The sequence below is a fragment of the Mixophyes fleayi genome, chromosome 10 (assembly GCF_038048845.1).
Source record: "Mixophyes fleayi isolate aMixFle1 chromosome 10, aMixFle1.hap1, whole genome shotgun sequence".
Taxonomy (NCBI): domain Eukaryota; kingdom Metazoa; phylum Chordata; class Amphibia; order Anura; family Limnodynastidae; genus Mixophyes; species Mixophyes fleayi.
This window is the reverse complement of record NC_134411.1, coordinates 92,892,462-92,908,192: the sequence shown is the minus strand read 5'-3', so window position 1 is coordinate 92,908,192 and position 15,731 is coordinate 92,892,462. Positions and strand designations below refer to the sequence as shown.

Sequence of the window (15,731 nt, the reverse complement as noted above, 5' to 3'; positions counted from 1 at the left end):
ACATAAAGACTCCTCAATCCATCTGTCATTTACCTCCTATGAAGTATCATATGAAAAGGGCCATTGATAAGTTCTTTTATTGAGCGTTCACAATGAAGTCTTGTAGATTTTAAGCGCGTTTAATACAAGTGGATACAGAGCTGTCACATATTAGCAACTTCTTGCTGTGAGAAAGCAGACTGTGCTACAGCCCCTGAATAGTAATCCATGAAAATGAGACAAATTCAAATGCCTCTAACATTTGCCAGCATCCTTCAGCCAAAATGTAATGTTTTCCAGAAAGTGATCTATTTCTTAAGGTGGCAGTATCAGGAAACAAAAAATTGTGATCATGTAGTCCTGATCACTGTTCATTCTGTGCCGCCTGGGAGCAATAGGGTTAAAAATAAAACTTGCTAGTAGAAAAGAAAAAAAAGGATCTATTGTGCAGAGTTGCACCGAACAGTAGATTCCAAATGTAGGGGAAGTTCTCAGGAACCTATAAGTCGATTGAGCAACGTCCATTTCTGTATTGAAGTTCTCATTAGTGTAAGCTTTTAACTTTTTGATTTCCAGATTGTTTATATAAGTTTGATCACTAATGACAGTCAGCTACTACTTGTATTGGAAGTAGGTCAACGGGAAGGTGAAGAGGCTTTCAGTGAGGCTAACACTAGTGGGGTCATGTCAATTTGGGCTTCTCAAATGCGTTTTGTGTACCTAGAGCATGAGAATCTCAAACAGCCTATTCAATTTCAAATAATTGTATTTTCTATTTAATATATTAGTAAAAAAGTAAATACATACTATAGATTCATAAGGGTGGTCTGCTTATTAAAGAAACTAATTTGTGAGCACCACGTGAGGCGCTAGTGGGAAGAGATACTCTATAGTAAGATGCAGGGCCGCCAATTGGAAATTCTGGGGTCCAGTGCTGGTCCACTGATGTAGGCCCTAGTGGGATGAGACCAGGCAAGAGAAGTGACCCTGGGAGGTTGGAAAGTGAGAGACACACAGTGGCACACGCAGGGGGGGTTTCTGAGTCTCTAGAAACCCCCCCCCTGCGCTAACTAAGTGGCCACTGTTTTATACAGCAGCCCAGGGCCACCTTAACAACAGTATGGGCCCCCGGGCACAGCAGTGCACCGGGGCCCTTATATATAAATATATAAGTAAAAAAAAGGATTTTATATACTTACCTTTCAATCGCGATGCGTTGAATCCTCTTCTGTACTTCGTCGCTGTGCTCCTCCATGCTGTGCTCGCAGTGAATGTCGGGCGTGATGACGTCATCACGCCCGACATTCACTGCGAGCGCATCACGGAAGAGAGGACCAGGGAGTGAGCCGGATCGTCACCTGACCGCAAAAGGTAAGTTGTTTTTTTTCTTTTCTTTACAGGAATTTTTTTTACAGTTGACCTGCCAGGGCCCCCTTTCCCCCTGGGCCCCCGGGCACCTGCCCATCGTGCCCAATGGGAAAGACGGCCCTGCAGCAGCCGCGGCGCTGTCAAAGAAGCGTCCGTGGCGGTGCTGTATTGTATACAGCACGGCCGCAGACGCTTCTTAGACAGCGCCGCGGCTGCTGTATAGGACAGCGCTGGCGAAACAGAGCTGCTGTTCTCTGGGGTTTTTTTTTTGGGTCGGCGGGGGTAAACCCCCCCCCGACAATCCTCTGTGCGCCGCTGACACAGTAACAGTCCTAATCAGTGAGAGTGACAGCTCTGGTGACGAATGATGTGGAGTCCCATCAGAATGCACAGAAAAAAATACATTAACACACGTTCATACTATCATCAATAATAAAAAAATACATTTAAAAATATATAAAATTGCTTACTGTGCATAAAATGCATTTTCATAGTTTGTCTTGCTTACAAACACATGTTCTAGCACGCATCCGCGTCCATCATCACTATCAATCGGCACTTACACCAGACCTGTAGCTAGTGCAAGTGATATGGCTAAAAATCACGTACCCGAGAGATGCCCAGAGCCTGAATTGGACAAATGTGTAAGCGTTCGCCCTTCAAATTGCAGGCTGTTGGAAGAGTCAAACAGCGCATGAGCCTCAGAATAGCAAAGGATTCTGGGATGCTGTTCGTCTTATGTCTCTGGTTGTAAAAAGGGAAGGTAATGGAGAGATGGCGTCCTCATAGTCTGGATCAGATTGGTATTTGAAACAACCATAATTGATGATGACTGCATCCGAAGGACCAATGGAAAGTATAATTATTGTTACTTTTGTCCCCTATTCTATATATAATGCACTTTCAGGTAAAAAAAATATTAATTCCAATATCTTCCAAAAATCATGGAAGAACATTCAGATATAAAGTAGTTTCCTGCGGAAGTGACACAATACATCAGCGTGAAAATGTGTCTACTTACAGAGGTGAGGCCACCCCTCAAGGGTTTAGTAATATCTTCCTTGTCTTTACTATGTGGATACTTTGTAAATTAATTATAATATACTAATAATAAAGCTCTTCATTGCAACTAGATCCTGCTTATCTGTATGTGCAATTTACATTTAATGTCACGTAGTGACTTGCAAAGTGCATACACACCTGTGTGCTCATTGATCTGTGATTAATTTAATCAGTGAGAGGTCGCACCTGGGAATTGTGTTGACGTTGAAACATTCTTGATCCACTGAAGGTTGTAATCATTTCCATCCCTGGTGAAAGAACGCCATATGTGAATCATGCACTGAACAAATGATTGGGAAGCAGGAACATTGTGTTCTGGGATCCGCGCCTGTTTACTGGGCTCACGTAATGCAGACTGTAATCAATAAGTGAACCACATATAGATCGTATTTTTCAACTCAACAATTACAGTACAAATGGTGAATCGGTGAATGTAATAAACAACGGAGCCTGTATGGGCAACAGTCACCCCTCAGCAAAGGGTTTACAGGCAAATAAATCTTCATGTGCATGTATGGTATCCAGTCTACAAGATCTTGCAGCATTATCCTGTTTTCTGAGCTGAAAACTTCTTGGTCTTTCAGTGAAGTCATCCCTTGACAACCATGAAGCAGTTGTCAGCCCCTCCCACTCTTATACTAAGGTGTTCTGTAAGCAGATGCTTTCTTTTAAAAGCACTTAATATCTGATGATATGCCTCATATGATAGTACAGCAAAAGTATAAAATATAAATAAACACTGCATAGATGTAAGCATGATAATATAAGCATACATAGCTAGGATTATCGACTGGTAGTTTTAATTGTTATATTGAATAAAAAAAATGTTGATGAAATTTCACCTGCACTTTTTATTATGATGAGCTCCACAACGCATGCGTTAAAGAGGACCATTCACCAGAAATAAGTGAAGCATATCTTTATTATGACTTTTTATGTTAACATAAGTGTTTACATATACTGAATAGTAGGTGATTAAAGTACTGTATTATCTATTTTTAAGGAGTGTGTGAGCGGTCAGAGCCTCTTATTGTATTCACTCTTCAATTCCTGTACAACTCTTGAAAATAACCACCTTGTGAAAAAATGCTTTATTTATTTACATAATAAAGCGTTTTGTCATTGAAGTTATTATGCTGTCGCCATCCTGAGGTGGCGATAGAAGAAGAGGGATAGCGCTCCAAGAAATTAATGCCTTTAAGCATATATTCCAGATTCATTACTTTTAAATTATTACCATTAAAATGCTCAATTAGAACGGTGGAAGAAATTGCAGGTTGTGTTCACAGAAACACACTGCGCAATATTAGGGGAGCTGGACTTTGATGCTCGCAAGAATAGGGTTAAGCATTATCTTTCATTTTGGAAACATTAAAATAGAGAGTAGCCAGTTATTAGGTACATGTACCCAAAAGTGTGTCGCTCCCCCATCTGCCCTCAGAACAGCATGAAATCTCTGAAACATAAAACCAACAAGTTGCTATATGCCGCATCCCTCAGTAAAGCAACTGGTCGCTAATGCTCTTCTATACCATACTTGCCCACCACAATGGCAAGAGCTGGGAGTGTGATGACGCGTTTCGCTTCATCACGGCCCCACCCCTGCTGCACATTGACCCAATTGCTTCATTGCGTATCAGGAGGATGGGCCTTTATGACATGAATGGCTTAATCAAGGTTCCACCCCGCTTGTTTTACAAGAGGAGAGGCTGGATCAAGGAAGGCAGTCTACTATCCCGGTAGGATACCCGAAAATGCGCGAGTCTCCTGTACATTCCGAGAGAGTAACCAAGTATGTGCTATACCGAATATAAGTTCAGACCACAAAATAGCTGCCTTCATTGTGAATAAGTGATGGATACACCTTCATGTACAGTGCATAGAGCAAAGACATGTGGCAGTGTATTTAATCAGCATCAATTGTTGTTGGTATCTCCTAATATTTAGCAAATATCCTAGTTCAGTAAACAAACACATCATCTGCCTTTCTAAACATCACTGTTGTGCTAGAATTAATAGCCAGTCTCATCGACAAGCTCAACTAATTACTTTGTGTATTATTTTAAATAATAAGTCCTGTAATGTTGAGTTTATACTATACCCTGCATCCGTGAGACTTTCTGTTGTTTAAATTCTAATAGGCATACTGGGCGTCAGGAGTTAGAAATCTTTTTGACATTTCTGATTCATTATCCGCACAGAATCCTGTGACCGGCTGAATTCTGTTGGTTCCTGTGGGGTTTGATGGAGAAAACAAACTGACAAAACAAAGCAGAAAACAATACAGAAAGAGTCTTGCATTATCTGAGGGATAAACATTCTCTGATATTTATGGCCATGCAATAGTCACTGGATTCTTAAATATAATCATAAAAAAAGAGAATGGTTTTTCCGAACAGAGCGCTCAGCCGTAATTCCCTTCTAAAATGAAAGAAAATCCATCTGATCGACAAGATTTCTTTTTTTTTAAAGCATCTCTCATCTGTAGGGCTGTGATAAGCCAAGTGCCAGGGACAATGCTGTGCTTGGGAGGAAATCAAGACCCCAATCAAAGTAACGCGCTGTCTGTTTGATATCGGTACAATTCTCAGGACTTTTTTTGTTTTACTTATTGGACAGTTTAGTAGCATGCCTGGTGTATTGTGTCCTAGTTTTCTGTTGGCGCTGGTATGCTGAGGGGATGAACTTTAAATTAACTTTAGTTTTAATGATCTGCTAATTAGCTCCTGGTAGCAAAAGTGAGTGCTATTAGTTTATAATGCTAAGATCTTGGTAGAATGCTAATTGGGCAGTGGGAGGTGTTTTCCGTTAAGAACATACAATGAAACACACCCACCTGCTGGTGGTCCGCTGGTGAAGGTGCTCTGCATAACATTTGTGGGTGTATGGAATTAAGGGCTCATTTATTGAAAATCATTAAAGCAGGTTGTAAAACTGTGAATGTCTTTGCTATGATTTCAGGTATTTGTCAAAGCTTGAATTGATCGTTATCGTAAAAGAAGACAATGACGAGTGGCGACCAATATCGTAAATATAAATGTCGCAGGACTAGTGCTAACAGAAAAATGTGAGTAAATAAATAATAATAAAAAAGACAGGTAACAGGAATATGCTGCCAGTCACGGTGTTGGCCAATTTGTCTGAGTATACGTATACTAAACGGTGAGCCTGGGGTTGCCCAGCTTTCAACGTAGGGGTAGGAAAGAAACTCTGAAATAAAAAAATCCCCTCAAAATATCCCCACTAAAAACAGTGTGTGGCACGAAATGAATGTAACTTGTAGACTCTCCATATGAATTGGTGGATTGACCAGCCAATCAGAGGCATAGAAATATTTACCATGCCTCTGATTGCTTGCTTGGCACAGCATGAGTAATTTTCCCACGCCTCTGATTGGTTGGCCAGGTGTCTATTGCTCAAACAACATTTATTTTAGCTAAGATATGTTTTATTTATGCTATACTTTTAGGGTATAGTGGTCAGAGGTCCTATGGCGCCCTTGTCCATATGTACATGAACTACAGAGTTGGCAAAGCTGCCAGCTTTAAGTTTACTATCATTTATTAGACTGATCTCTCCTTCCCTGGCCAATCAATCTCCCAGGACAACAGCACACTGGCACCTGTTTTCCACTTGCCACAACATCATTTAAGGCCCAAGAAATTGCGCGCTTACTCTATCAAACTGGTCCCAGCGTTGACCAAACTATACAGAGGTATTTTCCCTTCTGCCTTCAAACATGCAATGATCATCCCAATTCTCAACAAACCCTCTACTGATCCATTCTGTCCTAATGCCACCAACTCATTTCCGTACTGCTATTTGCCTCATACACTGGCACTATATTCCCCTTTACCTACCTCTACCAACTAGACCCTCCTCTATTTGTCCTGGCCAACATACTCACAGAATCTGCACTCAAAGCAGCTCTGGCCTTCTTGCAGTTGGATCAAAAGGTGCTTATTTCACCCTAGTCCTCCTAGACCACTCTACTGCATTTGTCATTGTCAACTACAATTGACTTCTGCAAATGTTGGATTACCTTTGTGTCTGCGACCCTACCCTCTCCTGGTTTTCATTGTATTTGTTCAACCAATCATTTATTGTTTCCTTTTATGGAACCTCATCATCCCCCCTTTCTCTCTCTGATGGTGAGCCAAAAGGATAAGTCCTCAGACCACATCTGTAATCTGTTTGAACCAACTCTATTAATCATCTCATATCTACATACAGGCTTCAGTTTCACTTGTATGCAGTTGGTAGACAGATTGACCACTCCACCCTGAATTTACTCCCTCTTTATTAGCCAACATCTCAAACTGTCTTTAAGCAATCCCTCCATGGACTTTTAAAAGGCATTTGAAATTGACTTCATCATAAATATTGGTTAGGCGTCATGAATATCGGTTATGAAGTGGTTCTTTAGAGTAGACTATATTCTCATGAACATATACAATGGCTGCCTTCACTGGACCTAATTTACGAAGCTCATTGGATAGCTCCATAAATTACTTTGGCTTTGCCCTGGTGCCCCTTGATGGTCTGCACAGTGCACTTAGAAACATTAGAATTTGGGAGCAGATAAGAATTGCTTGGCCCATCTAGTCTGCCCAATTTTTAACCTATGGTAACCTCAAACCCTATTTGATCCTTAGTCCTTTGTAAGGATGTTCTTATGTCTATCCCAAGCATGTACAAATTGCTCTACTGTATTAGCCTCTACCACCTCTGATGGGAGGCTATTCCACTTATCCCCTACCCTTTCTGTAAAGTAGTTATTCCTCACATTTCCTCTAAACCTACTTCCCCCCAGTGTCAGTACATGTCCTTGTGTTCTAATACTTCTCTTCCTTTGTAGAATGTTTCCCTCCTGCACCTTGTTATAACTCTTGATATATTTGAAAGTTTCTATCATGTTCCCCTTTTCCCTTGTCTGCTCTAAACTATACATATTAAGATCTTTTAGTCTTTCCGGGTACGGTTTTGTGCTGTAGACCATGCACCATTTTAGTTGCCCTTCTTAGTACAGTCTGTAATGTATTTATATCCTTCTGGAGATACGGCCTCCAGAACTGAACACAGTATTCTAGATGAGGCCGTACCAATGACCTATACAGTGGTATTATTACTTCTTTCTTTCTGCTACTGACTTCTCTCCCTATGCAACCAAGCATCTGACTTGCTTTCCTCATTGCTTTGTTACATTACTTACCTGCCTTTAAGTCACCTGAAATAGTGACTCCTAGATCCCTTTACTTTTCAGTAGTTTCCATTATAATGCCATTAATACTGTATTTATCCTTTGGGCTTTTGAGACCCAAGTGCATGATTTTTGCATTTTTTCGTCATTAAACTGTAGTTGCCACTGCACAGAACACGCCTACTCTCCGCTCTTGGGTGCCAGCTCCACAAACTAGTAGTGCACCTATGTGTTTGAGGTGGCAAAATACCTGAAGAGTCACAATGTGCAAACTGCTACCCCTCTAGACTAACCCCTTTCATTAAATACGTTATCTTAGCTTAGGGTAAAACTATGCCAGCTTTAGCCTCATGTAATGGTTAAATTAGTAAGGAAAGCAAGCAGACATCAGGCCGGTGACATGTGGCTTTTTTGTGTGTTTGAAGCTTTTTTATGTCCTTAGAAATACGTCGTGAGCAAAAGGATTGTGCAAAGTGTGTCCCTTTATATGTATAGGGATCCAATCGCCACCAGTTCTTCACCTATGCATAAAATCAAGAGTTTTTGCACTATTCCTCAAAACTAGGCGGACCTGTGCCTTTAGCAATAATGGCGCTCACTACTCCCCGTATCGGCCAGTGCAATGTTCTGCTCCTTTACAAATGCCGCCAGCATAAGTGTAGACGCACAAGCGCAAACAGGAGTGCGTGGCATCACCAAAAGAGATTTTGCTCTATATCTCAGACATTTGCTCGTTGTAAATGAACTCCGCTGTGCCGCAAGCGGCAGGTGCCCTTTAATAAATGTGATAAAAGCTGAACATTTTCTCAGCCATGTTCCCATCGCATAAATCAAACCTTATAAAACTGAATATTAATGTCCTGCAACCCAAGGATGTACTGAGCACGTTACAGGCCACTGGTCAGAAAGATTTTCTGAGCTCGTCTCAGCCGCACACCCCATCAAACTGGGTAACTAGATTATGTCACATTTTGCTTACAGGCAACTGAAAGTAAATAAAACCTGAAAAATGACTCTGTTCCACAGGTGATGAAATATACTCCGCAGGAAGACTTATAGCCAAAGACGTGATTTCCTCTGCTCCTTTCTGCCGGTTGTATTTATTAGGAGGGAGCTGGGAAGGCAATGCTAACGATATAAGCTTAATAATTCTTCTATGACAGTGTAGACCCCCTTGGGTTAATACATCCTGCATTGCATTGTTGCTTACTCTTCATTAAGCTAAATGTTTTATGCAAATGAGCTGACATGAAGCCAGGCGACCAATCTAGAAAGGCTGTGATTTTATCTGATGAGTTCATTCAACTGAAATCTCTACTTAATTTCCATAATTACACTGCCCTGTTCTCATAATGTGAACTGATTGCTGCAAAAACACCAACTCACTGAAAAAAAATAAAAAGGGCTGCGTGACTTAAAGAAAAAAAAAAAGAAAGAAATAATTTGTGCCTTTGGGGCATCGTGTTGATATATTACAAATATTTCAGTTTTTTTGTCTTTACAGATGTCACTTTTTTTTTTATTTCCATTTTTTCTTCTTTATTTAACTTTGGTCTTGCTGTGCTCAGTGTGGGAGAAATTTAAATTCATGGAACTGTAAGGAAATTAATTAGTGTGCATGTTAAAAATGTTGCAGTCATATCAAACCTTTTAAAAGGAATAAAACCTCTTTAAGAATCCAGTGATGCTCTTTGATCTGCTGCTGTTTCAGACAGTTCTCCCAACTGTCCCAATCTTGGTGGGACATTCCAATTTGCTGGCCAACAAAGGGGTGGGACGTAGCAGGAAAATGGGCAGAGTTTTGCACAAATGCTGCATTTGTGGGTGGACTGGGGGTGGGGTTTATTTTGTCCAGTTTTCGGGATTCTAAATGTTGGGAGGTATGTAACAGGTTTTGTTCATGTCCCTCCCCTAAGAACTTCATGCGTCTCGGACCTACTGGGAGGGGGGAAAAACACGGATGCATATTTGGGGTCCCATCACATCAAAGAAATGCAACAAGGATCTGCAAGTAACACTTTGCATATCAGTTTAACATGCCTACCGCCACCCAAACTAAGATTTGGTAAAAGTTCTTTAATGGCTAGAGAAAGTTTACAAGTCAATGGCCAAAATTAATGGTCACAAATTTTCAATGCTTTGGAAATAACTTTTTTTAATTGACCTTTAATTGACCTTGGGCAGTCACATGGTCTTTCTACTGCCACTAATTGATTCAGTGGAACCTGGATCTAAATTTAACACCAGCCAGGTGAACTGTGTCTATTAGTGCAGACTGTCAGAACTGTGCTGATCATTTAGTGGTTTTCGACCCATTTGGTTGTATTGCAGAACCTACTCCAGTTGGCTGCAATAAGCATATGTTATAGTAGGGGTCATTCCAGCCAACAGGGGGGTAAATAGACATTTGTGGGACCCATAGTATGATGCACTGTTGCGTTTGCTTCTGTTTGCACGTGGATGGCTAAGCAGCAGTGATCGCAAACACTCAATTCTTTCTCTGTCTCCTTCTTGGGCGGAGTGATAGGTGGTACCTCCTTCATCACCTGCACACACAATGCTGGAGAGTGAGTCCTGTACCTATTTCTCCCCTTTTGCCAGCCACAGATGATGTCAGAGGCTGTCTGTGCATCCCCCTTCCACTGACATTATGTCACTTATTCAGTGATCATATACAGAGGACCTACAGCACAACAGTCCCACACTACAAGGAGAATCTATACATCACTACTAGGACAACTGATACACCCATCATATACAGAGGACCTACAGCACAACAGTCCCACACTACAAGGAGAATCTATACATCACTACTAGGACAACTGATACACCCATCATATACAGAGGACCTACAGCACAACAGTCCCACACTACAAGGAGAATCAATACATCACTACTAGGACAACTGATACACCCATCATATACTGAGGACCTACAGCACAACAGACCCACACTGCAAGGAGAATCGATACATCACTACTAGGATAACTGATACACCCATCATATACAGAGGACCTACAGCACAACAGTCCCACACTACAAGGAGAATCAATACATCACTACTAGGATAACTGATACACCCATAATATACAGAGGACCTACAGCACAACAGACCCACACTGCAAGGAGAATCGATACATCACTACTAGGATAACTGATACACCCATCATATATTGAGAACCTACAGCACAACAGACCCACACTACAAGGAGAATCCATACATCCCTGCTAGGACAACTGATACACCCATCATATACAGAGGACCTACAGCACAACAGTCCCACACTACAAGGAGAATCAATACATCACTACTAGGACAACTGATACACCCATCATATACTGAGGACCTACAGCACAACAGACCCACACTGCAAGGAGAATCGATACATCACTACTAGGATAACTGATACACCCATCATATATTGAGGACCTACAGCACAACAGACCCACACTACAAGGAGAATCGATACATCCCTGCTAGGACAACTGATACACCCATCATATACAGAGGACCTACAGCACAACAGTCCCACACTACAAGGAGAATCTATACATCACTACTAGGATAACTGATACACCCATCATATACTGAGGACCTACAGCACAACAGACCCTCACTACAAGGAGAATCAATACATCACTACTAGGACAACTGATACACCCATCATATACAGAGGACCTACAGCACAACAGACCCACACTGCAAGGAGAATCGATACATCACTACTAGGATAACTGATACACCCATCATATACAGAGGACCTACAGCACAACAGTCCCACACTACAAGGAGAATCAATACATCACTACTAGGACAACTGATACACCCATCATATACAGAGGACCTACAGCACAACAGACCCACACTACAAGGAGAATCTATACATCACTACTAGGACAACTGATACACCCATCATATACTGAGGACCTACAGCACAACAGACCCACACTACAAGGAGAATCAATACATCACTACTAGGATAACTGATACACCCATAATATACAGAGGACCTACAGCACAACAGACCCACACTGCAAGGAGAATCGATACATCACTACTAGGATAACTGATACACCCATCATATATTGAGAACCTACAGCACAACAGACCCACACTACAAGGAGAATCCATACATCCCTGCTAGGACAACTGATACACCCATCATATACAGAGGACCTACAGCACAACAGTCCCACACTACAAGGAGAATCAATACATCACTACTAGGACAACTGATACACCCATCATATACTGAGGACCTACAGCACAACAGACCCACACTGCAAGGAGAATCGATACATCACTACTAGGATAACTGATACACCCATCATATATTGAGGACCTACAGCACAACAGACCCACACTACAAGGAGAATCGATACATCCCTGCTAGGACAACTGATACACCCATCATATACAGAGGACCTACAGCACAACAGTCCCACACTACAAGGAGAATCTATACATCACTACTAGGACAACTGATACACCCATCATATACAGAGGACCTACAGCACAACAGTCCCACACTACAAGGAGAATCAATACATCACTACTAGGACAACTGATACACCCATCATATACAGAGGACCTACAGCACAACAGACCCACACTACAAGGAGAATCTATACATCACTACTAGGACAACTGATACACCCATCATATACTGAGGACCTACAGCACAACAGTCCCACACTACAAGGAGAATCTATACATCACTACTAGGATAACTGATACACCCATCATATACAGAGGACCTACAGCACAGCAGACCCACACTACAAGGAGAATCTATACATCCCTACAAGGACAACTGATACACCCATCATATACAGAGGACTTACAGCAGAACAGACCCTCACTACAAAGACAATTGATACACCCACCATTCACATTCTTTACTTTCACCCACATCCTGCAAACACCTATCCCTGGAGGTCTGTTACACACAGATAAGTCTTAACACCCTTATTTCATTACATACAGATCCACCAACAAAATACCGCACTCTGCGCCACAATAGCATCCAACACATAGGAGAGATAGACACATCCCCTAAGTTTGCTCACAGAATGTACAAAGACATACAATAAAAACATGATTCAAAAATGTATTCTACTAAATTAAACACAAGTAAGCAAAGACATTTTGAGATTAACGTGGTTTTCCCCCACTATAAACTGTAAATACAATTCTGTTTTGCTGGGAAAAACTCCACTTAGAAATTTATATCTGGTATTTTCCAAAGGATCAATTACATACAAAGTAATTACATATAATAAACAACCGAGCTGCATATATATTCTAGTGTTATATCAGTGATGATAAATGTCCTGGTAACAATACATATTTTACGTAACACAATATAGAACAGATATGTTTTTCTCATTAGTGTAATTATATCTTGCATCTTCATCATTATCTTCGTATTTAAGTGCTGTACATATTTACACAGGCAATTATATCTAAATGAACTGGGACATTAATAAGCTCTGACATCAAGCTTTAGTTCAATGAGTCTTGTAAAACCAACAAATGAGAGTAGACTATAACTGATTAAAAAAGGAAAAAAAAAATGAGCTTTGTTTACAGATCACTGTGAGCAGCTTAAAGGCACAATCATGGTTTCTATTCCCTTATATTTGTCTTATGTCTTCTACCTGTAATTTTCTACTAGGAGGATGGATAAATCAGGGAGTGTTGCTGGTAAAGCTGGGTACACACTACAGAAATTTCAACCAACTTTTTATGCTGAGTGATTTTACATGCGATCGATGGTCCGATCGCTCGGTCCAGGGACTGCATACACACTAGCCTTGTTTAGGACGATAAAGGGAAGAGCGGACGTCCCTTTAGCGACTTTTTACAGCCATGCTGTCGTGAGCAATGACTGTAATTTCGTACTCACTGTTGTGGATCGGTCGGAAGTTTATACACACTACACAACGGAAACGAGATTGGAACGAAAATATTAAACGGTACGACCAACCAAATGAGGCAGACAAATCGTCCATTTGGGCAGACTTTCGACCATCGTGTCACTGCACACACTGACCTGACTTTTGAACGAGCGGTCGTATGTCGGCTGATTTAGCCGATTATTGGATGAAAACTGTGTAGTGTGTACCCAGCTTATCAGTGAGGCATCATTGCAGGGGGTCACCTATTAAAGTGATTGCCATCTAGATAAATCGATGCTTCTTGATTTATTGCAGATGTCCACCCAATACATTTTTTTTTATTATTCCCTCTGTCCTATAGGTATTACAATGTCAGGGTTCTGACACCTGGGATTTCTGCCAATATGGAGATTATCTTACCCACCTCCAGTGCATATCTAGCAGCTATTTTTTTTGCAATGGATAGGCAGAAATGTTAAATTCATTGCTCCGTAGACACAGGGGCTTCTCATACATTGAGAACACTGACTGGTCAGTGCCTTACTCTCATGACAAGAGTACTGCTTAGTCAGTGCTTTCCTCTCATAAGAAGAACATTGACTGGTCAGTGCTTTCTTCTCTTGACAAGAGCACTGATTGGCCAGTGCTTTCCTGTCATAAGAAGAACATTGGTCAGTGCTTTCTTCTCTTGACAAGCGCACTGATTGGTCAGTGCTTTTCTCTCAAGACAAGAGCACTGATTGGCCAGTGCTTTCCTGTCATAAGACGAACATTGGTCAGTTCTTTCTTCTCTTGACAAGAGCATTGACCAGTGCTCTCACAAGAAGAGCACTGATTGGTCAGTGCATTTCTCTTAAGATAAGAGCACTGATTGGTCAGTGCTTTCCTCTTATAAGAAGAACATTGATTGGTCAGTGCTTTCCTCTCATAAGAAGAACATTGATTTGTTCAGTGCTTTCTTCTCTTGACAAGAGCACTGATCGGTCAAAATTTGAGAAGACCCTACATTTAGAAAGCACTGAATACTAATACTATGCTGCCATCCACAGTAGGAAAACAAGCCATTAGAGAGCAGCAGAAGTGGGGAGAATGAGTATCTCCTGAATAGCAGGGATGTTGTACATCCGACTCCTGCTATTCAACAACTTGGTTTAGGGTGGAGGTAATATAAAGCTGTCATTGTAGTTCTATGTAGCGAAGAAAATAGAGATGTTCGGGCTCGGGTTTTCCAAGAACCGAGCCCACCCGAACTTCGCCGATCCGAATACCGAGCCGAGCCGTCAGTCTCTAGTGCATTTGGGCAGCGTCATATCTAAAACAGAATGAGGAGCGGAGGCAGTTTACTTAAAGTCTCCAGTGACATTCTACTGAGTTATAGCTCCCACAGAAACAGGAGAGCTCCATTGCTCCATTGTCATTGCTGAAATAGAAATAATAGGGCTGTCAGTGTTCTTATGACTCTGCAGTCACATTGTACTGTATTATTATAGCTTAAAGAATTGAGCAAAAATGTGACACCTCTCATTCCGCTTGATCCTACTATCAACATCCAAGAGTTCAAGGAAAGAGTTTTCATCACAGCCCAGAACCTTGTCAGCAATCAACATAGGAGGCTACTTCCTCAAAATGTGAAAAAGATGATGTTCATAAAAATGAACTACCATTACCATGAGGAAGACCTTTCCTGCCAATTGCATCAAAGTACAGAGACTTCTGTAATGGTGGATTCCAGCTGGGAAGAATTAATAATGTGCGAGGATGATGTAAACACTGATGAGGGCGAGGATAAGACTGAGGATGATGACAACAACATCTCCCACAGTAGAGTTCATTAACATCACTGTTAGCTTAGGTGTCTTAGGCCATTGTTAGCTTGCTTTGTGGGGGCCCAAACAAACCAAGCACTTCAGCCACAAAAGTGGCGCTCCTTGTCGCTGAAGTGCTTGGTTTGTTAAAGTGTGCATGTCCTTTTTAAGATCCAACATAAGGGTAAGTGAGAGGACCCAAGGACAATCCCATCTTTTCCTTTCATCTACCGCTGTGTGCCAATGTTACTTAGATGTTTTAGTAACAAAGAACAACGTTGCTTGCAGAAGTAATGTAAGCATGAATGTCTAAATAGTCGTGTGTATATATATTACTCATTCCACTTTGCTGCTGTTTCATCAGTATTGCACAAAGTGTTTGTAATCTGCACTTTACCTCAAAGGTACCTAACTTT

The 15,731-nt window shown here is 41.2% G+C and overlaps 1 long non-coding RNA gene across 1 annotated transcript in view; it reads left to right on the top strand.

Annotated features, from left to right (window-relative positions):
• The window catches only part of LOC142103612 (uncharacterized), a 103,557-nt gene that overhangs the window by 37,325 nt on the left and 50,501 nt on the right, over positions 1-15,731 (top strand). Inside the window, exon 3 of the long non-coding RNA XR_012679402.1 lies at positions 5,371-5,476. This is a non-coding gene — a long non-coding RNA (uncharacterized LOC142103612). The remainder of the gene's footprint in view (positions 1-5,370; positions 5,477-15,731) is intronic.